The following is a 27807-nucleotide window of genomic DNA, read 5'->3' on the forward strand; positions in this document are numbered from 1 at the left end:
GGGGAGCCCGGCCCAGGCCGTGGCATCAAGCCCAGTACATTATCACTTTACTGAGGGCCACCAGGCTCGATGCGAGGCCATTTCCACAGCAGCTGAAGACGTCACTGAGTGCAAACAGTGTACAGTTTTAGCTTAGGCTGTTGGGTAAATGCGGCAATGCGTTGACACTGCTGCCGTTGCCAGGCTTGCTTAGCCACATTTTCCATACGGTAGCAGTTGCCGCGTACGACAGTGCTAAACCTATCTAGTCTCATGCAATGGCACTCATATTTCACTGAGAAAAGTTGGCTTGGCAAATGTAGTACAAAGAGCGTAAGTCCCCCTTGGCTTTTTGGGCAGTGATCTTGTCGAAATAGTTCCCAACTTCCGAGAGTAAAAAGAAAAAGGCTGCACACACATGCAATAAACTTTGTGTTTTACGTCTAGACTTTTTATCAGCCATTTTTAACTGCCCGCGATGTCTGCATATTAAAACATGGTCAAAGCCGTAGCAGCGATACTTCTTTTTTTTAATGAGCACGGTTTCATGGGTTGAATTATGGCCTCACTGGGCGCGTTTCTATGGTGATGAAAAGTAATAAAGCCGTCTGTTTATTGGGTAGTACGTGTTTGTCAACCCCATGTGCCCTAAACCAATATGCTCTTCTCTATGGCGTTTCTCGTAGCATAGAGAGGTGGCATTGGGAGGTGAAAGCAGTCAGAGATTATCTTGGAACAGACAGCTGCCCGTCAGTAGTCGAACCCTTCTACAGTGCTTGTTGCACGATTTAAATTGTCCAGTCGTGAGCGGCAGCACAAAAATGAGCTGATGGGGAGCGCCTTCTGACAGACCTGAGGGCTGTTGATAGCTGAAAGAGCCAAGTCAGCGGTGCCCTGTACTTTTGGTATGCGTGCAGTGAGTCAGTTGTTAGAAATAAGAGCAGCGCTTAAAGCAGCCCACTGTTGGATTTTTCTCTTGCCACATAGTGCTAAACTTCGCCAAGCTTCCACTCTGAAATTTGCAGATTGACATTTTTAACTTTTGTCTTGTTGAATGCGGCAAGGCGTGCACGTCCAAAATCATTTGGACATAGCGCAGTGAGTGACGCTGATTAAAGTCGGTCTGCAAATGAGTTGTGCTTTCTCTTATTACACATGGGCAAAAGAAAGTAATAACAGTGGTTTATTTTCTCTCATTTCTGAGATGTTTTGGGGAACAGCCAAAAACAAAAATCGCCATTACTTGTATTTTTTCTCGTGTGAGGAACAGGAACATAGCAGATGCCAAAAATAAGTAAGCACCGAGTAATTTTGTGCTCAATGAACGCCACAACCCTATTTCATCTGTCGTTGCTAGAACACCCTAAGTGTATTTCACACTACAATAATGAACGAAAAGCCGTCCGTCCGCAGCTCCTCCATCTACGGGTCCGAGCATCGGCCCTGCCCAGGCCCATGACTTCAAGCCCAAGCTCGCTGAAACAGCACATTTTCCAACCCAGCCTGTGGGCTGGGCCGGGCCCAAGCCCGTGCAGTGCTCCAGTTGTCAGCGCCTTTGCGATTGCCATGAGCGCTCGATACTGAAGCAGAACGAAAGCAAGCTTGCGCACACATGACAGATTAACAAGACAAGGTAAATAGCAGCATCACATACAACCGCGTGAGTTCATAAATCTAATTTCTTTATCAAATAGACTAACCGTCGTGTCACTTACACATAGATGTCTTTGATTAACGATATGGTATACCTCTAGAACTTCATGTTGGCTCTTAGTTTTACCGCGTCCAAAAATCGTAGTCTTCTTGAAGAGCGGAATGCATTTGTGCTTTCTGCAATGTTTTGGCAAATTCGCCCCGTCGTCTGAATTTGCCAAAACATTGCAGAAAGCACAAATGCATTCCGCTCTTCAAGAAGACTACGATTTTTGGACGCGGTAAAACTAAGAGCCAACGTGAAATTCTAGAGGCATACCATATCGTTAATCAAAGACATCTATGTGTAAGTGACACGACGGTTAGTCTATTTGATAAAGAAATTAGATTTATGAACTCATGCGGTTGTATGTGATGCTGCTATTTACCTTGTCTTGTTAATCTGTCATGTGTGCGCAAGCTTGCTTGATAACTGAAGGGTATAAATGTGATCGTTTCTCAAATAAATACAGTCGATAGTCCAGCGGTGTCCTGTGTTCCTTGTTCCTGTGTCTTCGTCTTTTGCGCTGGTTTCCTTCTTCAATCATATACCGACTCGCCCAGCTCTCCACTCTACAGAACGAAAAGTTGGGCATGTTGGCACTGGTTCATTTTGATGGAAGGAGAGTGCAAAAAGAGGAACTTGAAGGCACAAACTAGGAGCACTTACTATCAACAAAGGTGCTTACTCAAATGCTTGGTATAAATTATCATCATCAGCCTGCCTACGCCCACTGCAGGGCAAAGGTCACTCCCATGTATCTCCAATTAACCCTGTCCTTTGCCAGCTGCAGCCACCGTATCCCCGAACTTCTTAACCTCATTCACCCACCTATCTGCCACCCTCTGCTATGCTTACCTTCTCTTGGAAATGGAGTGCAACCGCGCAAAATGACGAGGGACAAAGAGAAGAAAGCACAGTACAAAACGCTGAAAACTTCAACTGAGGTTTACTACAAGAAAAACCACATTTATACAAGATTCGTAACCACACCTGATAGACAGCCGACACCATCATGTGACATAGGCATGCAGGCGCACGTGGCACAAGTTAGCATCTAAATAGTTGAATTCCTTCTTGGATAAGGATATGGAAGTGGTGCTTATGCAAAAGTCATTTTCTTTTTTTATGCAGTAAGCTTCAAAAATTTCCCTGCTAACCTGGGTCGGTAATTTTTTTCATGACAATTGTGTCGCGGAACCTGGGTGAGCAGTTATGGCAATAGCGACAATGTTTCACCATGGTGTTCACCACCCCCCGCCAATGATTCAACGGCTGCGCGGTGCTCCTGAAGTCTCAACGTACAGTTTGCCATATGTAACAATTCCCACGTATGAGGGGTATTCGGTACAACACCCCTGTTTTGCAGGGAACGAACCTGTCTACGTGCTTAGTGCGGCACCCGTTCTTTCTTTCATTTCCCTGCACCATATTGCACATGCCCGAAAGCTTTTTTTGGCACCGTGAAGACCACCGGGACCTCACATTTCATGGCCACTTGCTTGAGGCAATGGGAAATCTGGTCGAAGTACAGCATAACCACTGGTCTCCGGCGTTGTGGTTCTTCACCTAGGCAGTGCTCCGGTGGGCATAGAGTTTTCTTGGCAAGGACTTCTATCACCGAAGTGACCATCTCACTAGGGAAACCCACACTAGTCAGTCGCTGTAACTGAAATTGCGCGCTATGCTGCATTTCATATGGGCAAGACTTATCAACAGCAGCGTGCAGGCAGTTTTTGCTATTCCCCTTTCTATAAGCTTTGAATGAGCTGACTGGTGGTTTAGAATACCTTTTTTTGAGTGAGGCTGGTACCTCCAGCACACCTGGGTTCCAATAGTTCTAATAACAGAACAGATGGCCAAAAACTGCAAGCATCCCTGCGACGGCAACTCGTAGGCGAAGCTCAACCCAAAGGCACACTCACTAAAGATTTTAAGAATTTGGTTCACTGCTGTAATGGCCCCTTCTCGAGATACCCCTTTCAAGAAAATGGCATAATCGTCTACATATCTAAAAATCTTAGCCGCGTAGGCTGTGTCAAGGCTTGCAGCGATTCGTTTGTCACAATATGATAAAAAGATGTCGCTTAACAATGGGGCAATACATGAACCGATGCAAACACCATGCTTCAGAATGAAATTCTTTCCCTCAAAATTAACTATGGTCGAAGCAAGATAAAAACGGAGCATTTCTACAAAGTCATCCACACTCATGCCACATGCACTATGAAAGGCCACTGAGCCGTAGTCTTCTATGGCATCCTTAAGAGCACAAAGCAGTTTGTCTTGTGGTATGGAATAAAAAAGGATAACAACGTCAATTGAAAAAGGAAACGATTCACCTGTGCTTTCCTGGTCACTGAGAAATATGATGAGCTCTTCAGAATTCTTAATCAAGAATGGGTCCTCAAAGCTGAGCATGCTTAGGTGTTTCTGAAGAAACTTCGAGACTGCCCCCTGCCCCGTATCACGTTCAGAAACAATGGCTCGAAAAGGAACATCTTGTGTGTGGGTTTGTGCAGAAAAGAAAATGCTAATTGCTCCACTGGACGCACCCTTGACAGTCGAACAGAGCCTCTCCAGATCACATCTTTCGCATAAACCTATCGCTAGTTTCTTCAGCTTGGCAGTGCTAAACTTCGAGGGGGAGAAATTTTTTGAAACGGCTTCTCTCGCTTTTTGGAGATATACCGAATTAGGCAGAACAGCAAAACTACCCTCTCTATCAGATATCATTAAGGCAAGATCATTCTGCTTAAAGTACTGAACAGTCTTTTTTAAACAACATCAAGTTTTTGCTTCTGTTGCGGCCGCTTCGTCACAAGGGAATTTACACCTTCTGAAATACACCAGCCTTTTTCCTCCTATGGGGCACGTCTTGCGATGTTTTTGACAAGCGACAACAGCTCTACCGGGGAATTCTCAAATTCTGTGCAGAACTTAGGACCTCTGAACAACACCAATTCAACATATGTAGGTACACCACAGTCACCAATGCAGGTAACTTGACCTGGCTGCGGATTTTTCTTTTCTCAACTTTTAACCCAATCGAAGAGCGCGGGAAGGCATAGGGACCACAGTAGGGACCACAATATCAATGCTAAAATACTGATTAATACCAAAAATATATGTTCATCTCTGTTGTGCTTGTTATTCGCTCAGTCACTCTTCACAGGACAACTGCCCATAGACTAGAAAAATGGGAAGGTCGTTCCAGTCTACAAATCAGGTAACAAAAACTCGCCCCTTAATTACCATCCCATCTCTCTAACTAGTATTCCTTGCAAAATGATGGAACATGACATCTACACCCACATCATGGCATTCCTTGATTCAAACAACTTTTTCCATCCTGCTCAGCACGGGTTTCACCAGGGTTATTCCTGCAAGACCCAACTTGCTACGTTCATTCATGATCTGCATGCTAACCTTGATTCTGATCTACAGACTTGCATCGTAATTTTTAGATTTTGCCAAAGTCTTTAATACAGCACCCTATAAATGCCTGCTGATAAAACTTTCTCAATTAAATTTACACCCCCATATTTTGAATTGGATTGAAGAGTTTTTGACTAATCGTTTGCAGCTTGTCTCCATTAACAATAAGAAATCTAACTCACTATTAGTAACGTCAGGCATCCCACAGGGATATGTGCTTGGCCCACTTCTGTTTCTCATATACATTTATTGTCTTCCTTCAAATGTAACACCTAACATACGCACGTTCGCTGACGACTGCGTACTTTGTTGTGCTATTGTCACCACCCACTGACCAATCTTCTCTTCATAATGATCTCAATGCTGTTCAGGAGTGGTGTAATAAGTGGCTAATGGAACTTAACCCACGTAAATGTAATCTTTTGTCCATCAGCCGCTGCCGTAATCCTCTAATTTTCTCTTACGAAATATCAGAAGTTCCCGTACAACTAGTTCAGTCATACAAGTACCTAGGCATAACAATTTCTAGCGATCTTTCTTGGAGCTTGCATGTTACTAACATAATATCGTCAGCAAACAAGACGCTAGGTTTCCTCAAGCGCCATCTTCACCATGCTTCAAAACATGTCAAGTTATTAGCTTACAAATCATTCTTCAGGTCCAAACTAGAATTTGCATCGTCCATTTGGAATCCTCATCAAGCTTACCTCATCAATGCCCTCGAATTTGTTCAAAATCGCGCTCCTCGCTTCATTCATTCATAGTACTCTTATGACATCAGTGTTTCCTCCTTAAAAACAGCATCCAGATTATCACCCTTATCGCTCCGCCGTCGCATAGCCAGCCTGTCTTTATTTCAAAATTCTTGCACAGCCGTATGCACATCGCACCTTATATTCTTCCCACAGCACGCATATCTCAGTGCACCAGCCATCACCTACAAGTTGCCCGTCCACGCTCACGCACCGTCACTTTTTCTAATTCCTTCTTTCCTCGTGCAGCCGCAGACTGGAACGGCCTTCCAAACAACGTTGCCATCATCACTTGCCCAAGTCTTTTCGCTGAAAATGTAAAAACTTTCCTGTTATTGTGAATCTGTGCTTTTAATTGTTGCCACCCCTTATGTAACACCCCCCTTTTGGGGCCTTTAAGGTAATAAAATAAAATGAAATGAAATGAAATAGAGAGGGAGGTTATTGAGGGATTTTTGATTGAAAAGGCTGGGGACACGTGCTTCAGCAGCCCTTCTGTGTGTCTACTGGAGAAGGAAAGGTCCTTCTTAGAATGGGCGTGATTTCTTCTCGTCCTCATTCCATTGTGCTGTGTCAATCTGCGTCGTAGAAAGCAACAGAAGAACTGGCTGAAAAACTGTCTGTGAAGAACAAGGAAATCGTGTAGATAATGCCGAATGATACTCGAGATGTAAAAACATCGAAATACAGGGAATACAAGAGCGCCCAGAAGATCTGCACCAAATTCTATCAGACTTGATCAGTAAGGTCAAAATAGAGGCACCAGAAAAACAGTCACTTGAAGCAATCCACAGAATCAAAGCAGGAAAAGATAAAATTCCACCAATCATTGCAAGGTTCACCGACAAAGCCACTCGAGATGTGTGGCTGTCACAGAAAAACATCCTCCAGAGTGAAAAGGTCTTCATAAATGAAAAAAGTTGTTTTGGCAATGTTCAGCACTGCAGGCCGGAAGGACTACAAGTTTGTCTGGATGCAGAATGGTAAAATCTTCGCTAGGATGATTGAAGATGCTACACTGATTAAAGTTGCGACAGAGAACCAGTTGGCCAAGGTAATCTAATGGCTCCTTCAAAAGTTCGTGCTATGTCGAGAAAACAGAAGAGGCAGAGGAGTGTTCATCTTCGTGAAAGACACGTGGATGTGTTCTAGGTTTGATGTGCACTTTGACCACGTAGAAGTTATAGTGCTATTTATTAACAAAAGAGAAGTTGCATACACACTCTGTGGCATATACAGGCCACCCGGCAAGAATTCAAACATGTTTTTGAACGAACTGAACCTTTTTCTTCACAGGCATATCAATGAAAAAAGGCTTGTTTCGGTTGGGGATGTCAATATTGATACTGTACAAGAATATAGAACAGCAGCGCCTGATTACCTAAATTTATTAGCAGAATATGGACTTATAGATGTAATAAATGCCTACAACACGGAAGAGTACTTCGGACAAAGAATCACGGGAAAATGCATGGACCACATTGTGGGCAAAACAATCATATAGGTCAGGCGTGATCGATCTCAAATTAGCTGACCATTATTTTATAGCAGCCATGATATTCTCAGAAAAAATTAACAATGGTGTGAGAAGCCATGTAAAACAGACTCTTTTAGATAATAAAAAAATTGATGAAATAATAAAGCATACTAATTGGAGATCTCTGTTAGCTCTTCACCATTTAAATGCATACAAGCAGCTAGCTGACATATTTCAAGGTGTTTATCATTGTGTGTCTATTTGTGTCGCCCTGCTGAAGGACTCGAAGACCCGTTGCCGCAGTGGTGGAGAGTACGCCGTTGACGAAGAGGCTCATGAGGCGATGAGCTTGCATGTCGATGGCTAGGTTGAAGAAACTGAAGAAGTCCGCACCGAGAACAGCTTGTGAGACATTGGAGATAATGAAGAACCAACTCCGACAGCGTTGAGGTTCGAACTGTTTGTTTGCGCTGCTCGCGCTGCGGCAGCCTAGCGCAACTTCCTCTCTCTTGTCCGGCGATGCGTGCCATGGCCTGCGAGCCAAGCGCGACGCGAGGGGCGCTACACCATAAATGGATGGCTCATGAAATAATGGATCTCTGCTACTTAAAAGACCAGGCTTGGCAAACATGCAGAAAACCACCAGAAGATGATGAAAAGAGACGAGAGTTTCGTACATTACAAAATCTTGTCACGGCAAAAATACGACAGGCTAAAAGGCGATACTTGTTACATCAATTCGCAGTTTGCAAGCATGATGGGCGAAAGACATGGAACATAGCAAATGAACTAATGGGCAGAACAAGAGAGGTCAGCATTGAGTACACAGTTGAAAAGAACTTTCTCAACCAAAGCACGCAGGTGGTATGTGAAAAGTTCAATGATACGATCGTACGAGCCACGAAAAAGCTAAGAGAACAGAATGGCCGCAACTCAAACGAATACAAGCCAGTGCACGCATGCGTGCACACACAGCCTTTCTACCACCAATATCTGAAAACAGAGCTTTGGAATACCATGAGGCAGATGAAGCTTACAAAACCACCGGGAATAGACAAAGCACCATTTCGAGACTTATATTTCCATTTCAATGCACTGAAAAATCTGATCCTATTAAATGGCATATTTGAAACCAGCCTTATACCCCCAAGAGCTAAAAATATCGATCATAAGGCCTGTTTATAAAAGCGGTAAAAAAGACGACTACACGAACTTTAGACCAATCACAATTTTGTGCTGTTTAGCACAAATAATGGAAAACATATTGCTTGTGTGATGCAGTCGTTTTGTGAAAGATTTTCTCTGCATAATCCAGTCCAATTTGGTTTAGGAAAAACAAAAAAACAATAGTACTCCTAGAAGAACTTTCCGACGACTTTCATAATGTGGTCGAAAATAATCATGTCGCTTTAGGTCTTTTCATGGATCTGGCCAAAGCATTTGATACTGCAGATCATGCCCTAATGATAAGCAAGCTAAATATCTTAGGCTTTCGAGGTCAATTCAACAGGTTTTCGGTAATTACTTTTCCAATCAATTACAGTGTGTTAGAATTAACAGTGAGTACAGTAGCAATAGATTAACAATATACGGTGTGTCGGAAGGAAGCACCTTAGGACCAACACTTTTTAACATGTATGCTACTAACCTGGGCAGTTTACTACTGACTTCAAAAATATATCAATATGCAGATGATACCACGATATTTCTTGATATAATGGATTTCGAGAAAGGATGTGTTCGTTTTCATGAAGACATATATAAAATCATGGACTCGTTTGATAAAAACTGTATTTTTGTCAACCCGCAGAAAACAAAATTTTTATGTTTCAGAAATCCACATAAGCTGGTTACCCTCAGTCGACCTCTATACTTGCACACTTCTATTTGTTGCACTTGTAAATGTGTGCCACTAAGACCTGAGTCAGTGGTTAAACATTTAGGCCTTTTTTTAAACCCACATTTATCTTGGAATACCCATATCGAGCACTTGTGGAAAAAGTTAAGAAATACAGCGGCCTTAATTTACAACCTGCATGGGAAATAACCTCTTAATTTAAGAATTACAATATATAAAGCATAAGTGGAGTCTGTTTTACGCTATGGAGTCACTTTATATGGCACATGCTCAGAATACAAAATGCAAACGATTGATACACTCATAAAAAGAATAGTAAATAGTATCAGTTATGACACAGACTTACACACAACCTCCACAAAAGAAAAGTACTCCAAACTAGGCATACTCAAGGTACGCGAAAAGTTTCGCTTTTCGGTAGTTACACGGCACTACTATTTTACAAGTGATTTCAGAGTGCCTGTACACAAAGAAGTCACTCTCAGTAAAAGAAAGGCACATTAAGCCAAGAGTTTTCACGAACTATGGAAAAAGAAACTAGAAACTATTATGTCCCAGCACTATTTAACGAACTTAATGATGACCTGTGCAATACTGAACAAAAAGAACAATGGTGAAAACCATTAGGAAGTGGTGCTTAGCAGCAATGCAAGAATGACATTTTTTATGGCTTTGCAGGTGTGAACAGTTCCTATTTTCATACGTCATGTGTCTGGCCTTCTTAGATGTGCTTATCTTGTATTACTGGCCTTTTCCCTTTTGTTCTCATTTTCTCTTTTTTCGTGATGAGCAGAACATAATACTGCTATCTGATCACTGCCTTGCATAACAAATTTACCAACTGCCAGATCAGCCAACAAGCGCCATGCGTGTAGGTTGACCAGCAGACTTATATGTATGAACAAGTGGTGAATAAACTGTACTGTAACCTTGATCTCGGAAGCCTTCAAGGAGGTCTGAATGTTTCACGGATGAGGTCGCGTTCTGATATAACACCTTGTAGTGTGTTTAGACTGCGGTGGGGGGATATGGATACCAGGAGGTGGGCCAATTGCTTTTGCTCGAGGAGGGTGTCCAGTGGTCTTTCTGTGACACTTCGACAAGAAGGTCACCGGATGTGAGTTTTTTTGCATTGCAGTTTTTGCCTATCATTTTATCCACAGTCTTAGCCCACAAGCAAGTGGACGATCATAAAATGAGGAAAATGGTGAGAATCAGGTTGTGCTCTGGCAATGCTTTCATCGGTGTGGTTCCTTTTCAGGGACCAATCAGGTTTTTTAGAAGAATTACTGATGCGATATGGATATGCTGACGGTTTCTAAAATGTTGCCTGTGCTTCACCGTCTTATTCAAAGGAAGGTCCCGCTGGAGCCTCCCTTGACTGGTACACAGATGGGGAGCCCGTCGGCCGGAGCTTGACCACGTCCCTGACCGCCACCATTCATGGTTTCTACCCTTCGCCTTACAACCTATCCCTGTGGTGTGGGCGACAGCTTTGGTATGGGAGCTGGGGTACTTGGTGTCGCCAGGCACCAACACCTGAATACTAAAGGTGCCCCTGCGGGGTCCTGTTTTAAGCATTGCAATGGCATATTATACGCAGATGAGATGGACTCCAAGAGAAAGTAAGCGTAGCAGGGGGCGGCAGAAGGTTAGGTGGGCGTATGAGATTATGAAGTTTGCAGGCAAAGGGTGGATGCAGCTGGCAAAGGATAGGATTAATTGGAGAGACATGGGAGAGGCCTTTGCCCTGCAGTGGGTGTAGTAAGGCTGATGATGATGATGATGACTCTACTATCCTATCATCGCATCGCAACATTGTCCACCTCATGTCTAACCAACAAAACGACCTTAATTCTCTTGAGCATTGGTGCAGTATTAACTAGCTGGCAGTGAATGTTACTAAGACACTTTTTCCATGCCCCTCAGAAACCACTGCCCACCACCACCACCACTATACAATTCCACTACCATCTCATCGAAAGACAGAGTTTCATTTCTGAGTGTTATTGACCCTCATCTAAAATTCCATTATCATGTAGCGGAAACGTACAAGAAAATTTCGTATGGATTACGCGCACTAATCAAGGGCCGAAGTTGTTTCCCCATCCATACATTATTATCCCTTTACTATGCATTCATCTACAGCCAGTTAAACTGGCATTTCAACTTGGGGTAATACTTATTATATTCACCTCTGGCCGATAATAGAACTCCAAAAGCAAGCCATCGCATCACAGCCTCTTCTCCTTGAGCCTCACCCTCACGCATTTTGTTCCTGGATTTAAAGGTTCTACCCATCTCCGCCTCTTCTCTTTATATCAGTATTCTATCTTTTAAGATTTTTCATAACTCCCACTAAGCATCTTTCCTCCAGACATGATCATAAACAACATCACACGGTTCGTACTGTACAATAACTTTCTGCTACCTAAGGACAGAACTAACTATGGAAAACAATGCCCTCAATTTTCTATCCCATCATTTCGGAATTCTTTAAATTTGGACATCAGGCAAACTACCTAATATACTTTCTTCGTTTTAGCAAAGATTGAAACTTTTCCCCTCTTAATATGGGAATTTTATTACAACAGTGTTTATCCTATGCATCATGGTATCTTACAATATATATTACAATAGGATTGCTATTTATAGAGAGAAGTACATTTTTCATCCACACTACAAATCCGAGCAGGTTGATCATAACCATAAAGTACGCGAATTCAGAACAAGAACCGATATGTTCAAGATGTTGCTTTTTCCTCACACTGTTCGAGAATGGAATGCTTTATCTTCATTTCTTGTTAATATTACTGGCAATGGAATGTTTGCCCTAGTAATTTTTTATTGCTTCGTACAACCTACACCCCTACTGTAATGCCACTGTGGCGCTGTGAGTAAATAAATAAATAATAAATAGCATTTTGTTCTATAATCCTTTTATTGTGTCTAAATCTGCCAGTTTTGCAGTTTATACTATGTACCTTGCTATTATTTGTCTCTTTCTTCACAATACAATTCGTGCAGATTGATGTTCCTTGTAGCTTCTGTTCCCCGATTACTTGTGTATAGGAATTTATTCTCATGGGAGGTCCCACCTGCAGTCTTGTACCTGGGGACCTCTAGCTGTATATTCTTGTAAATTCTTCTGGAATCAAAAAAAAACTTTCAGCTTCAACTTCAATGATATGGTTTATTTGGAATAATTGATGGTGGTGATAAGTTAATTACCACAGGAAGGTGATCGCTTCTATAGAGATTGTCGAGATCATCCCCTTTAGAAGCAATAAAGATAGAGGGGGGAACTAAATGGCAGGCCTATAGAGATAGTTTTTCCTGAGCTTGGAGAGCAGTATGTAGACTTGCCAGTTTTGAGCAGGCATACATTACTGCACAGAATTAGAGAGAGAAGTGGCAGAGGATAGGCAGGGAGGTTAACCAGTAAAATGTTCCGGTTGGCTACCCTGCACTGGGGGAGAGGGATGAGGGGGGCGTAAAAGAATAAGAAGAAGTTGAAAAATGCGGTCCGCAGCAAGCACGACAGGCAATGACACAAGCACTGTAAGTCATGGGCCACCACAGCTGTAGCCTGCACACCTTGAGGGCTGCCGACTGCTGCAACCCGAGTGGAACAGATGTAGGGCCCTCCATCACAAGGCAGCGCAGGCGTTTCAGTGTCAGGAAAGGCTGCTTGCCATTGCGGCTGATAATGTTGATGACAACGTAAGCATCGGACTTCTGCTCTAAAAGAATAAGGCTGGAGGATGCGTTGTGCCAGCTATTGGACAGCTGCAAGCACTGGATTCAACAATTCCAGCTCTGCAGTGCATTCTGTGCATCTGGCATGTGCATGTTTGAAAGCAGCACACACATGGCATTCACGATTGGCTTCAGCATTGCAATCACTTGCTCGTCTGCGACCTGGTCCGGTTTATGACCTACTACCCGACCAGCAGTAGGCCCAACACACTGGGTGCGCGGAGGCTGTTCTATCCACTGATCTCCACTAGGCGGCTGGATGCCGCATTCCCGCTTTCCGAAGTGGGCGCAAGTGAAGCCACTGGAAGCTCGGTGGCATGTCCCGGAAGTTTGGTGTCTGCTGTGTATATCAATGCAAAAAGTCGTGTCTTTCGCCCTTTCGTTCTCAGTTTTTTGCATTGTTTTCGTGTAACGTCTACTGTAATATCAAAAAAATAAGCAAGCTCAACGCGAGAAATGTGTGCATTGTTTGGGGAACCGTGTTATTTCAGAGAAACCAAAGAAAACAGGCATGCAGGTCTCACCATGCTGCGGCAAAGGGGTACATGCATTAAATACTATTTTCTGATCTGGTTCTTGTCTCCCGAGCGTAATTAGGACAAGTAGTGGAATGACAATGAGTCTAGGTCATCTTAAAAGCAAATTTTCGTGTTGCAAAGAAAAGGCAATGGCGCGGAAACCCTGAAACTCAAACTGCCGTTGTTTCAGTTTCGGGTTGGTGGCGGACGATGTCTCGTCTCATCGACGGCAGGTGATGTTTATCGCTTTTAGTGTGTGATTTACTTTCCAGACATGCTTTTCATCTAACTGAATAGTATAGCCACGTTCCATCTACACAGCGCGAGAGAAACAACTGATGCGAAAGACGAATGCAGCAGCGCATATGACAAGTGCTGTTAGAGGTCAACTGCACCAAGCATCACGAATAAAAGCTCATTCAGGCATAATTAGCTACAGTACGAAACCGTACTTGATACACACCGTCGAAACAGCAGCACCATATACTTTTGGACGCGCTAATGTGAACCAGCAGAACACCAACGGCACCTCACCAGATTGTTGCCTCGCCCTCGCTCCGGTTCGGTCTAAACATAATTCAGTAAAATGGTCACTGCAAAGTCGGCTGCCTAATGAAGGTTTCCACCTATTCTTTCTTAAATTTATCCATCATTGATGGTATAACTTGGGCTTAGAGCGCGACAACGACAAGAGCAGATTTGGCGACGCTAGCGCAACGGGACGACAAAGAGCTGAGCACACGAAGCTCCATACGTACTGTGTGCAGCAACGTCCTGTCGTCTGCTAGTGTCATCCCATAGCGATGCAATGGACCCTTACTTTTTAAACGTCTTTCCCGAGGACTTTGCTGCTCTCCTCATGCAGTTGACGGTGCAACAAGTAGGCATTGTCACGAAAAATGATGAGAACGTCGAAACGACAAGGTGCAAAGTGGAAAACGAAAACTAAAACTGAAAAACCGTGCTGAGGTCCGATTACATGCACTGCCAAAGGCTGACTTCCGGGACATGCTGCCCAACTTTTGGTGGCTTCACTTTCGGGCGGCCGATGCGGCATCCAGCCCCCTAGTGGAGATCAGTGGTTCTATCATTGAGGGTTGAAAACTAAACATTTTGACAGATTTGCCTGGCTGGTTGGGTTTGAAGACTTATAATAAACTGCACATCTCCAACCAAAATTTTAACTTTAACCCAACGTTTCGAAGCCGACTCGGCTCCTTCATAAGGGGTGACTGAGGGCAGTAGCTGGCGTCTTTTAAGTAGGGGGGGGGGGGGGTGAAAAGAACGACAGCTGTGTCGCGAAAGGCACGGGGGGAGGGGGTTTTAGGCTGTTAGTCACGCTGGCACACTGCAGGGGGGTGCTGAATGGTGACTTTTTTTCCTTGCGTTGAAGAGCGAAGTCGCTGGGCATATACTGGGGGCAGGTTTCCTTTTGTGCGGTTGATATTGTTCGGGGTGGTTTGGATATGCCAGGATTCCAGAAGGAGCCTCTTGTGGTAATTTGTTTCGGTTCCGAGGATGCGGGTTTCTTCAAAGTTGATTCTATGGTCGAAGTCCTCGGAATGGTTGGCTACTGGATTGCGTTCTCTTGCGAATTTCCGGACGTTGTTCTTATGTTGCCGAATTCTTTCTTGGAAATTTTTGGTTTTGCTGATGTAGCTTGCGTCGCAGTCGGCGCATGGAATTTGGTAGACAATGCCTTTGGCTCTTTCTCTCGGCGGCCGGTCTTTGGGAACAGGTAGGCAAAGCGCAACAGTGTTTGTGGGCTTGTGCGCAACCTGGAGACCTGATTTTTTTCAGGATTCGGGCGATGGTTTCGCTGACACCTCCGACATAAGGTAAAGTGACGTATTTTGGTGGTGGCGTTGGTCTTTGTGCGTTGATTTCTGGACGAATGTTGTGTTTTTGACGTCGAATGGTTTTTTGAATAAAGTCTTTTGGGTAGCCATATCGTGCGTTGTTCTTTTTTTTTGTCAAGTTCTCTGCTGCAGTGTCTTTATTATAAGTTTATTTTAAATATCATTGAGGGTGTGCAGTGCTTCGGGAGCAATGGCCAAGTCACTAGCCGGTCCCGGTCTTGGACTGGAGTTGTGACCTGTGCTTGATTAGCAATGGGCTCGGGAGTCTGAGTATGCAATACCTGCTTGGTCACTGCTGGTGTGTTTAGCTCAGGCAGGGATGGCCAAGGCCCATCTGCGACAACCGTCTGTGCCTCGCCAGTCGTATTGCTTCCAGTCTTTAAAGTAGTACGCGGAGGGGGAGGACAAGCTGCGGAAATTCTTGGATGATCCTTTCCAATGCTCGCTACACTTTTAGGTCTGTGATGAGGGCGACGCCGCCGCCGCCGCACCTTAGCGGCAGCTTCTCTGTGTGTGGAATTGTCTCTTGTCATTTGTTTAAGTATCGTCCTTTCCCTTTCAGGCGAGGACAATCTTTTGAGGCAGCGTCATGAGGGCGGCGGCAATTGGCACATGTAAAGACTGTAGCCTGGCAAGAATCGGCACTGCGTGGCTGACTACACCGTGGGCACACGATGGGAAAATTGCACACACTACTCACGTGTCTTATCTTCATGCATTTCCAGCCCTGGAGAGGCTTCGGGACAAACGGCCCTAACTGCATGCCGAAAGTGCCCAACCTTCACGTGCGTTGGAATGCAGACCTCTTGGAAGGTCAACTTGATGCACTTTGTCCTTCCAAGACGCTGAGCTTGCAGTATTGCTACACCATCGGTAGCTGGTTGAATCAAAATGGGCAGATCAGAGTCACAGATGACTACGTCGACGTCGTAAATGACGCCTGCCATAGTGCCACTGCCTAGAAGGACATGGGAACAAACGATGATGTCGTCTAGCGTTCTGATGTTGCTCAAACTCTCAAGCGCGTTCCAGTCCATGACATCAATGGCGACGACATTCCTAGAACGATTCACCCTCACATCTTTAATTGCTCCCGGGACGCAGGCCTCCAGGAACACAGGCGTGGCTTGCCTATTGATGTGGTTGAGATTGTCGGTAGGAGTCTCTGGCACAAATAGGACAGTATGTGCCGATGATTCTCGCTCCATAGTGATCGTGGACGTACACGACGACGACGAGTCCTCACCTTTGCGCAGTCTCTGTTTGGCCTTCTTGCTTTGACTCTGACGAAGCCGTCGTCAACTGAAGAGTCATTCATTTTAAACCAGCCAGAAGACACGACACAAAGGAAGAAGCAAACAAGACGAGCCTCGTCTTGTTTGCTTCTTCCTTTGTGTCGCGTCTTCTGGCTGGTTTAAAATGAATACTTACCAACTCGCCCAGTCCTCAACCTTGAAGAGTCATCACTGGTGAGTACACCACGGTGGCCTGGCTGCTTGCGTCATTCAGGAGGCCAAGACGTTTCCTCTGGGCAGCAGCGGCTGATCGACCGGACTGAAGTTTAACAGTGTCCACTTTCATCACCGTCACCAAAACATAAACAGTGTAAGGCGGGGGTTTATTGAAAAGAGCTGGGAGGAAGGGAGCAGCGGTGAGAACAATCCGAGGGCAACCAGGTCGGGCACAGACACACATGGCGATAGCAATACGGCTGACGTGCAGAACGTCTTCTTCGTTTTCACGGGTCATCTGCTTTGTCTGGGTCATCATCTTCTTCACAATCACCCCTGGGGAGAAGAGGAGCCATCCTGGCGACTTACGGGGACTGTAAGATAGAGGGGTTGTAGTAAGGCTTCAGACGCTAGATGTGAACTATCTCGCGGCCACGGCGGCGGATATCGGGAGATGGCGTGAGGGGTTCGACGACGTAATTAACTGGAGATGTGCGCTCCAGGACACGGTAGGAGCCGTGATACACGGCGAGAAATTTCGAGGACAGTCCAGGAGTACTTGATGGTATCCAGAGCCACACAAGCGCATCAGGAGAGAAGTGCGATGTGTTGTGAACGTTGTCATGGCAGAATTTCTGGCGATACTGGGCGTCAGTTGTGAGTGACCGGGCAATTTGGCGGCAATCTTCTGCGTATTGCGCGGCTTCGGAAACAGGGGTATATTCGGAGGCGTCAGGTTGGTAAAGCAGAATGGTGTCTATTGTAGCAGATGGATGACGGCCGTAAAGAAGAAAGAAAGGAGAGAAGCCAGTAGTGGACTGCTGGGTGGTGTTGTAGGCCAAAGTCACATATTTATTTTTATTTATTTATTTATTTATCACTATACCCACAGCGCTGTGAGGCATTACAGTGAAGGGGGGGGGGGGGGGGGCAAGACAACTCAAACACAATCGAAAAAGTAGGAAATGCAGATAAAAAGCAAATAGGCAAGCAACTGAATCAAACAAGCATACAGGCAACACTTTAACAAAAACAAAAAAGACAAGAAGAAAAAACAACGGCTTAATTACAATGCATATTTCGCAAAGAGGAAAAAAATACATCAGGGGAGGTAATGGTAGCAATATCATGTGGGAGTTTATTCCATTCGCGAATTGTTTGGGAGAAGGACATCTTGAAGAAGTTCGTTTTATACCTGATCTCTTTAATTTTAAAGGCACGATCAAGACGCGGTGAGACATAGTCGGGATGACGCAGATAATGCTCTCGGTTAATGCCAGTTTTATTATGAAAGATATTGTGGAGAAATTTCAGTCTAAGAAGTTTCCATCACTGCTGGAGTGATTCCCTTCCAAGGTTATACTTTGCAGCGGAGACGCTAAAATTCCTGGAAAAAGTGGCATTAACAAATCGCACAGCCAAATTCTGGATCCTTTCAACCTTGTGAATATCTACCTGCAGCCAAGGGTCCCAGACACAGCAAGCATATTCAAGTACTGGTCTAATGTTAGTTTTATACAAGAGCTCTTTGGCATTGGGCGGTAAATTCTTCGCATTTCTGCGAAGAAAACTCAGTAATCTGGAAGCCTTGCTTGTAATGTAATCTATATCGGGACGCCAGGATAAATTTGCAGTAAAGTATACACCAAGATATTTATGTTTGAAAACTTTTGACAATGTTTCCGCGTTAATACAGTATGAAAAGTCGTGAGAATTTTTTTTTTTCTAGTAAAACACATGTACACAGATTTTTTCACGTTAATATCCATGCACCAAGTATTGCACCAGTTGGTAATCAAGGATAATCATTCTGCAGGGCAATGCAATCGTCGGAAGTATGAATGACCCTGTATAGAACGCAGTCGTCTGCAAACAGACGCATTTTTGAAGAAATACCGCAACATATATCATTCATGTAGATTAAAAAGAGGAGTGGCCCCAGAACCGACACCTGAGGTACACCAGACGATACGTCTGCCTGATCAGACTGCGCTCCATTTAACACTACTATTTGACGTCTCAAATGCAAATATTCTTTAATCCAGGCAATAACTGAACAATTTATGTTGTACCAGGATAGTTTTTCAAGCAGTAAAGAATGGGGGACTAAGTCAAAGGCTTTCCGGAAATCTAAATATAAACAGTCAATAGTGAATCCGTCGTCCAAGGCACCAGCCAGGTAATATGTAAATTCGGTCAATGGAATCCTCATCAAGGTTACCTCATCAATGCCCTCGAATCTGTTCAAAATCGCACTGCTTGCTTCATTCATTCATCGTACTCTTATGAAATCAGCGTTTCCTCCTCAAAAACAGCATCCGGATTATCACCCTTATCGCTCCGCCGTCACATTGCCAACCTGTTTTTATTTCACAAATTCTTCCACAGCCGTATGCACATCGCACCTTATATTCTTCCCACAGCACGCATATCTCAGCGCACCAGCCATCACCTACAAGTTGCCCGTCCACGCTCACACACCACCACTTTTCCTAATTCCTTCTTTCCTCGTGCAGCCGCAGACTGGAACGGCCTTCCAAACAACGTTGCCATCATCACTTGCCCAAGTCTTTTAAGGTAATAAAATGAAATGAAATTAAATGATAAAGCTACACTCACGAGAGTGCCCTCTAAACATGGCATCACAGTTCTCTGCTTCCCCAACTTGGGATGCTGCGAGGACCCGTAGGCAACCTTGAAGATGTTGGGCTTGCCTCCATATTTCGGACCTTAGTATCTTCCATCAGTCTGGCAGAATGCATTTGCGAGGGAACACACGAGGAGATGGGGAGAATGACCTCTGGAAGGACGAGCCGGTGGTTCAAGGCGAACCACCTTTTTGTCCCTCGTCGTTTTGCGCGGTTGCAATATGCACTCCATTGTTAACCACCAACTAGCCTGCCTTTGCCTGTTACTTATTTTGGAATCCACTCCGTTACTCTTAAGGACCAGCGGTTACCTTGCCTTCGCATTACATGCCCTTCCCAAGCCCATTTCTTCCTCTTGATTTCGACTAGGATGTCATTAATCCGCGTTTGTTCCCTCACCCACTCTGCCCGCTTCCGGTCTCTTAACGTTACACCTATCATTTTCCTTTCCATGGCTTGCTGAGCTGTCCTTAACTTAAGCTGAACCCTTTTCGTGAGCCTCCACGTTTCGGCCCCATAGGTGAGTACCGGTAAGATGCAGCTGTTGTGTACTTTCCTCTTGACGGATACTGGCAAACTGCCATTCATGATCCGAGAAAACCTGCCATATACGCTCCACCCCATTCTTATTCTTCTGGTCATTTCCAACTCATGATCCGGATCACCGCTCACTACCTGCCCTAAGTAGACATATTCCTTTACCACTTCCAGCAACTCACTACCAATTGTGAACTGGTGTTCCCTTGCTAGACTGTTGAACATTACTTTGGTTTTCTGCATGTTAATTTTTAGACCGACCATTCTACTGTGCCTAACTCATTGATCATGCTTTGCAGCTAATCTCCTGAGTGACTTAGCAAGGCAATGTCATCAGCAAATCTCAAACTGAACTGACTACAGTACCTGTGCAGTCGTTATAGACAACCTCCTGTATTTTCATGTAAGACTCGCCTAAACCCTGATTCTGCAGCGCATGCATGACTGCCGACATTTCCATTGAGTCAAATGCTTTCTAATAATCAATGAAGGCTATATATAAGTGCTCGTTATATTCTGCACATTTCTCTATCACCTGATTGATAATGTGAATATGGTCAAGTCTAGAGTATCCTTTACAAAAGACTGTCTGATCATTTGGCTGATTAAAGTCTAAGGTTGCCCTGACTCTGTTAGCGATTACCTTAGTAAATACTTTGTAGAAAACGGACAGTAAGCTAATCAGTCTCTAAATTTTTCAAGTCCTTGATGTCTCTTTCCTTATAAATTAAAATAACATAAACGTTCTTCAAAGCTTCTGGTACGGTCGAGGTCATAGGTCATTGCGTATACAGGGTGGCTAGTCCTTCTAGCACAATCTCCCCATCGTCCTTCAACAAATCTGCTGTTACCTGATCCTCACCAGCTGCTTTCCCCCTTTGCATTGCTCTTAAGGCTTTCTTTACTTCCTCTTTCGTTACTTGCGGGGTAACGCATTGCTGTGCGCTACTTGCTCTCTCATTAATGTTCTGACGACACTGGCTACTGTGTAGATTTTCATAAACCTCTTCGGCTACTTTAACTACCTTATCCATATACGTTGCCCTCCATATCTCTTAACGCATAGCCGCCACGGTGGCTGAGTGGTTATGGTGCTCGGCTCCTGGCCCGAAAGACACAGGTTCGATCCGGGCCACGGCGGTCGAATTTCGATGAAGGCGAAATTCTAGAGGCCCGTGTACTGTGCGATGTCAGTGAACGTTAAAGAACCCCAGGTGGTCGAAATTTCCGGAGCCCTTCACTACGGCGTCTCTCATAGGCTGAGTCGCTTTGGGACGTTAAGCCCTCATAAACTAAACTCTTAACGCATACATCTGGTTTTTACCTTCGCCTAGTTTCCTCTTCACTGCTTTTAGGCTACCTCCGTTCTTCCACACCTAGATGCATCGTGTGGGCACTGGCTCACCACGGATTCCCAGGTAAAGAAGCTGCGAATGCGGCTGCCTGAGCTCTTATTCTCCGTGCACCTACCTCCGCGTCCTCCCCAATCGATGATTACAATTACAAAGACAGGCATCACCAGTTCCCTCCACCGGCAAAGGTGCTGTCGAAGGCAGGCGAATGCATTCTGCGACAGCTACTGATGAACACCTACTGGTGTCCTGCCGTGGCTGCTCGCTATGACCCGAAAGTGAATCCTTTGTGCCCACACTGTTCTCTATGCCACAGGGTGTGGGCCTGTCAACACAGTCCCCACCTTCCTCCTGGAGTGCGACGGCACCCTTGCAGTTGGGCTCACAAAGGGGAGGGAGCATCCCAGACTGTAGACGTGAACAAAATAGGATGCCGGCATTCACTATCTGCGCCAGCTCATCTTCTCTTTATTTACTTAATAAAGGTTTGCTCTCTCTATATATATCCCCATTCTTTAGAGCATGCTCAATTCTCTCCGATGTCGATGTGGAGGTCCTCAGAAAGGTGCGTTGTAGTGATCACAGAACGGTAAGGTCTCGAATTAGCGCAGACCTGGAGAGAACAAACAAAATTAGTGAAGCGGAAGCCTATTACCGAGCTAGTGGTAAGAGCGAAAATAGAGGAATTCAGGATATTGCTGTAGAACAGATATTCAGCTTTAACTGAGGAAGACGATCTTAATGTTCGTACAATAAACGATAATCTGACAGCAATCATTGCGGAGTGTGTAGTAGAAGTAGGTGGTAAGACGCCTCGACAAGATACCAGCAAGCTATCTCAGCAGACAAAAGATCTGATTAAGAAACGAAAAAGCATGAGGGCGTCCAACCCTACAGACGGCATAGAACTAGCAGAGCTATCGAAGTTAATAAATAAGTGCAAGAAAGGGGAGAGGGGGGGGGTGTAGCCGACATAAGGAAGTTTAATACGGAGAGAATCGAGCATGCTCTAAAGAACGGAGGTAGCCTAAAAGCGGTGAAGAGGAAACTAGGCATATGGATAAGATGGTTAAAGTGGCCGAAGAGTTCTACACTAATTTGTACAGTATACCAATGTAATCAGAGCGTTAACAATAGAGACAGCAGCGCACAGCAATGCGTCATCCTGCCAGCAATTTAAGAGGAAGTAAAGATAGCCTTAGGAGCAATGCAAAAGGAAAAAGCAGCTGGTGAGGATCAGGTAACAGCAGATCTGTTGAAGGGCGGAGGAGAGACTGCTAGAAAAACCAGCCACCCTGCATATGCAATGCCTTATGACCTCGACTGTACCAGAAGCTTGGAAGAACGCAAACATTGTCTTAATTCATAAGAAAGGAGATGCCAAGGACTTGAAAAATTAGACTAATCAGATTACGGTTCATTGTCTACAAGGTATTTACTAAGGTAATCGGTAACTGAGTCAGGCAACTTTAGACTTCAATCAACCAAATGATCAGGCGGGCTTTCGTAAAGGATACACAATGATAGACCATATTCACACTATCAATCAGGTAATAGAGAAATGCACAGAATATAACCAACACCTATATATAGCCTTCATTAATTATGAGAAAGAATTTGGCTCAATGGAAATCTCACCAGCCATTCAGGCATTGCAGAATCAGAATTTAGATGCGTCTGATGTGAAAATACAGGAGGATATCTATAACGACTGCCCAGCTACCACAGTCCTCCATAAACTCAGCAATAAAATTCCAGTAAGGAAGGTTATCAGAGAGGGAGACAAGATCTCTCCAATGATATTCACCACCTGTTTACAGGAGGTGTACCAAGGACTGGATTGGGAACAGTTGGGGATAAGAGTCAATGAAGGATACCTAAGTAATCTGTGACAGCAAGCGACTAGTCTATGGTGTCACGGCCTGCGAGCATGCCAGTGTTGCCTTACTTCCACACAGTTCAGGACAACTTTTGAAAATTTATTTACACATTACTCACTGCACCAAATGAGGTCATATTTTGTCCAGTTGTTGCAAAATAGAGAGCAAACAGCATGCAATAAACAGCTTGAGTCTGAAAAACGGTGTCATGGCCCCTTAAAAGACCGGAAGCAGGCAGAGTAGGTGAGTAAACAAACGCAAGCAAACGACACCCTAGTTGAAATCCAGAGGAAGAAATGGGCTTGGGCAGGGCATGTAATGTGAAGGCAAGATAGCCGCTGGTCCTTAAAGGGGCTCTGAAACACCTTCTGAAGAGAGCACATCAACTCATTCAATCACTGCATTGTGTTTTTATAAAAATATTAGCCAAATAATGCTCTTCTACACGCAGCAGACCCACAATCACGCGCTAAAGTTGCCGAGCCCTTCCTGGAGACTTTTTCATGCTTGCACCCTCCTCCGTCACTCGCACCTGCATATACAAGTTGAGAGATGGGCATTAGCTCAATTCTTTCAGACGTCAGGCAGCTACCATGGCCGTGTAGCTCCGGAGGATCAGGAGCCTCCGCCGCCAGGGGTGGGGCTAACGGAGGAGCGCCGACCTTCCAGCGTGCAAACAGTGAAGAGAGGAGAGAGAAAGGCGCAAAGACACTGAAATTCAAATTTTAACTACAGATAACTCAGCTTCTACAAAGCGCATTAAAAAAAATATTGTTGGACAGTATTCGTGAAGTGGCATGCTTTAACATCCCAAGCATACCGCAACTTTATCGGAAACCCTTCAGAGCCCCGTTAAGGGTAACAGAGTTGATTTCAAGATAAGGCAAGCATAGCAGAGGATGGCAGAAAGTTCAGTAGGCGGATTAAGAAGTTTGTGAGAATAAGGTGGCTGCAGCTGGCAAAGGACAGGGCTAACTGAAGAGACATGGGAGAAGCCTTTGCCTGGCAGTGGGCGCATTCGCGCTGATGATGAATTCTCTCTATATTAAATTTTTTATGTAGAATACCTTGCACTCCGTAAAAATATGGAGCTAGAAAAGCAAGCCAAACAAACAAAAACCAAAGATTAGATAATATAATCTAGAAAAGAAAAAATCTCTTTACCCATGAGTGCAAGGGTTGGCTCACTCAGACAGTGACCTATTACAGTGTTAGTGAGCTATCCCTTTCACTGACAGGGAAAGAGATTTTTATGAGCATTAGCTCTGACTTATCATTTTTCGCAAGCGCTAAAAGAACACGGACAAAAAGGGAGCAGACATGGATGAGCGCTCGTCCGTGTCTGTTCCCTCTTTGTCCATGTTCTTTCAGAGGAAGGGTTGAAATGCGGGTCAGTTGGTACATTGTAAATTGAAAAAAACCAGTCACAAAAGACAAGGGACAAGAGGAAGAATGTTCACGCCACAACGACTGGACTATCCATAGTCCAGTCGATAGTCGAGTTGACGTTTGCCATTTTTCGAAAGCGCTAAAAGAAACTTGAAAAAAAAAAACAGCCACAAAAGACAAGGGACAAGAGAAGGAGTGTTCACGCCACAACGACTCGACTATCGACTGGACTATGGATAGTCCAATTGATAGTCGAGTCGTGGCGTGAACAATGACAAATGTACACCAACTAGCCCGATCGCCACACTCCTCTTATTTATCGCATTTCTTAATTTTTTAGGAGTCTGCTATCACAAATTAAAAAACTGCTATGATAGATCCTTTCAGCTCAGAGTTTGGAAGAAACACAGCAAGATAAGGAAATCTTGGGTTACGAAAGTCCTCTACAAAAAAAAATCGAGAAGAAGAACAAAATGTTTCACACATTTCTGTACAGCCGTGACCACGAAAAGCTTCTTGAATTCAAGAAATTTCGAAATCAACTTAATGGTGAACTGAAGAAAGCAAAGGCAGAATACTAAGAAAAATTGTTTGCCCATATTCGCAATGACCCTAGAAAAATTTGGCAAAAAAATAACACTCTTAGACATATACCTACCTATACCATAAACCTAATACCAAACATGAAATACTGCACAATATTGAAAATAAGTTGTTCACACTTGGACTATTTCTTGACCTACGTAATGCTTTTGATTCCGTTAACCATGAAATAATATTAACCAAACTTAGTAATTATGGAATACGTGGACTAGATTTGATGTGGAATTATCTCACTAATAGGTACCAGTATGTAAAATTCAACAATCATGTATCGCCCGAACTAAAAGTAATCAGTGGTGTCCTGCAAGGGTCTATACTGGGTCCAATTTTATTTAATCTTTATATAAATGACTTGTCTGATATACCTGATTCCCCTCGTCTGATTTTGTACAAAGATGCTGCTAATGTGTTTTTTGTGTCTATTTCACTTCCAAATATAGGATGTAAAGTTAATGAATATTTGAAGAAACTTTTAGCATGGTTGCATACAGATAGGCTACAACTAAATATAAATAAAACCAAATATATAATTTTTTCTCCAGTTAATAAACCTGTCGAAACAACCACTACTATGTTATTTAATAATATTAAAATAGAACAAATAGCAACGCAGAAATTTTTGGGCGTGTGGTTTGAAACCAATCTATTTTGGAACACACATGTAGACATTTTCACTCTCAGCACAACACGAACGGGACACGCTAAGCGCAGACAAGCTAAGCGCAGAATTAAGTAAGGTTGTTGGGTGTCTTTGTAGGTTAACTAACTTGATACCTCTCTGGTTGAAGAAAACATTGTACTACACTTTATTTTATTCCCGACTATCATATTGCAGCCTAGTATGTAGTACTGCGAGTAAAAGAAATTATACCTGGTTAACCATATTACAGAAAAAAAATTTAACAATGTTCGAAAGCTACAGGGGCAGACCTCAAGCCATGATTTGGGCCAGCATGAACTTTGGGATACAAACGAAGAGAGACACTTGGAACACGGAACACACTGCTGACTAACAACTTTAATGAAAAGGCGCGGAACGCGTGGAAGTATATACAGTGGTAAAGGTGGAGAGAAGGATGGAGAGAAGGCAAAGCGCATGGCGAAAGAAGGCCGCACCAAAAGCAAATGTAACTCCTTAGAACAGATGACGAAACAGCCGTACCGGGAAAGCGAAATCACTGAGCCCCCCACAATCTTAGGCCGCGTTGCAAAACTGTGCGCACGTGATGGGAACCAAAGCATGATCGAGAATCAGTTCTAAGAGTAGTCACAGGATAAGATCTAGGCCACATCAAAGACAGTGAAAGAGCAAAAGCCGCGTCATAAAAACAAAACACGAAACAACTGAAAGAATATATGAATGAAAAACCGCAAGAAATCACGCCAAAGCAAAGCTAGAAGTTTAACATGAAGAAGGACATGAGGCTGCGAAATCATGAAAAGCTCCTTCACCTTCAGGTGAGACGAGAGTTGAATAAAAACCAAAAAAAACAAAAAAAAAAAACCAGCACTAACACGGCTAAAACAGGGCTAAAAACCTAAAGTTGAAATAAAACCAAAATGCCAACAACAACACGACTAAAACAGGGCTAAAACCCTAAAACATGATGTGGGAGATAAAAACAAAAAGCACAAACACGGTGCCGAACAGGACGGGCGTATAATTTGGCCGGTTCATGGGACATGGCAAACATCATGGAGGAGCGTTTTTTCTTTGGTTGAAAGTGCAATTGACGGCGTGCTTACGCAGTCCTTCCCTTTCTTGTGGATGGCTACAGCTTCGATGATTTCCCTGGCCAGCCTTTTTTTCTTCCAAGGATCGAGATGTTGTCGAGGTTGGCCGTGCATGGGTGCTTAGGCTGGCGGCAATGAAGATCCAGGAAACCTGATGTGGCAGTTGCTCCTAATGAATTTGCGTGTTCTCTAGCTCTTTCATTGACGCACCTGCCTGTCTGTCCAAAAAAACATTTACCGCATGCGACAGGGAAATGATAAATTACACCTTCGTCGCAATCTGCGTATCTTGTCTGGTGGTTTACTGCGCACCTCATCCTTCGCTCTTCGTTGTTAACTTGGCGGCACATCTTGTATGCTTTGTTGGGTGCAGAGCAAACCACCTTGACAGCATGTTTTGCGGCGATCTTTTTGAGGTTGTGAGTAAAGCCGTGGACGTAGGGTGCAACAACGGTGTTCTTGCTGGTCCACGTTTCTTCCCCCGTGGTTGCAGATTCCTTGCGAGGCAAGCGGTGAAGCAGCGCCTCGCTTACCGTGATCAGCATTTCTTGGGGGTAACCAGCTGCCCTTAATCTAGTGATCTGCTTCGAAAAGCTGGGGCCCATTTGGTGCGGGCATGATTTTTCAAGCGCTGACCTCAGTGCCCCTTTCGCAATTGCCCTCTTGACGGTCTTAGAATGAGCTGACTCATGGGGAAGGAAACCTTCGTTGCTGCATTAAAGTTGTTAGTCAGCAGTGTGTTCCGTGTTCCACGTGTCTCTCTTCGTTTGTGTCCTAAAGTTCATCAAAAGCATTTGTTGGGCGAGTTGGTGTTTACGATGATCCATAACTACAGCGCAAACGACAGGACAGAGATGAAGAAGGGACACCACACAGCGCT

General features: G+C 44.2%; 1 protein-coding gene across 3 annotated transcripts in view; it reads right to left on the bottom strand.

Annotated features, from left to right (window-relative positions):
• Nucleotides 1–27807, bottom strand: part of LOC144094325 (uncharacterized) — a 241601-nt gene that overhangs the window by 208827 nt on the left and 4967 nt on the right. The gene's annotated exons all lie outside the window — the stretch shown is intronic.

Source organism: Amblyomma americanum, chromosome 6 (genome assembly GCF_052857255.1).
Source record: "Amblyomma americanum isolate KBUSLIRL-KWMA chromosome 6, ASM5285725v1, whole genome shotgun sequence".
In the NCBI taxonomy this organism is placed as follows: Eukaryota; Metazoa; Arthropoda; class Arachnida; order Ixodida; family Ixodidae; genus Amblyomma; species Amblyomma americanum.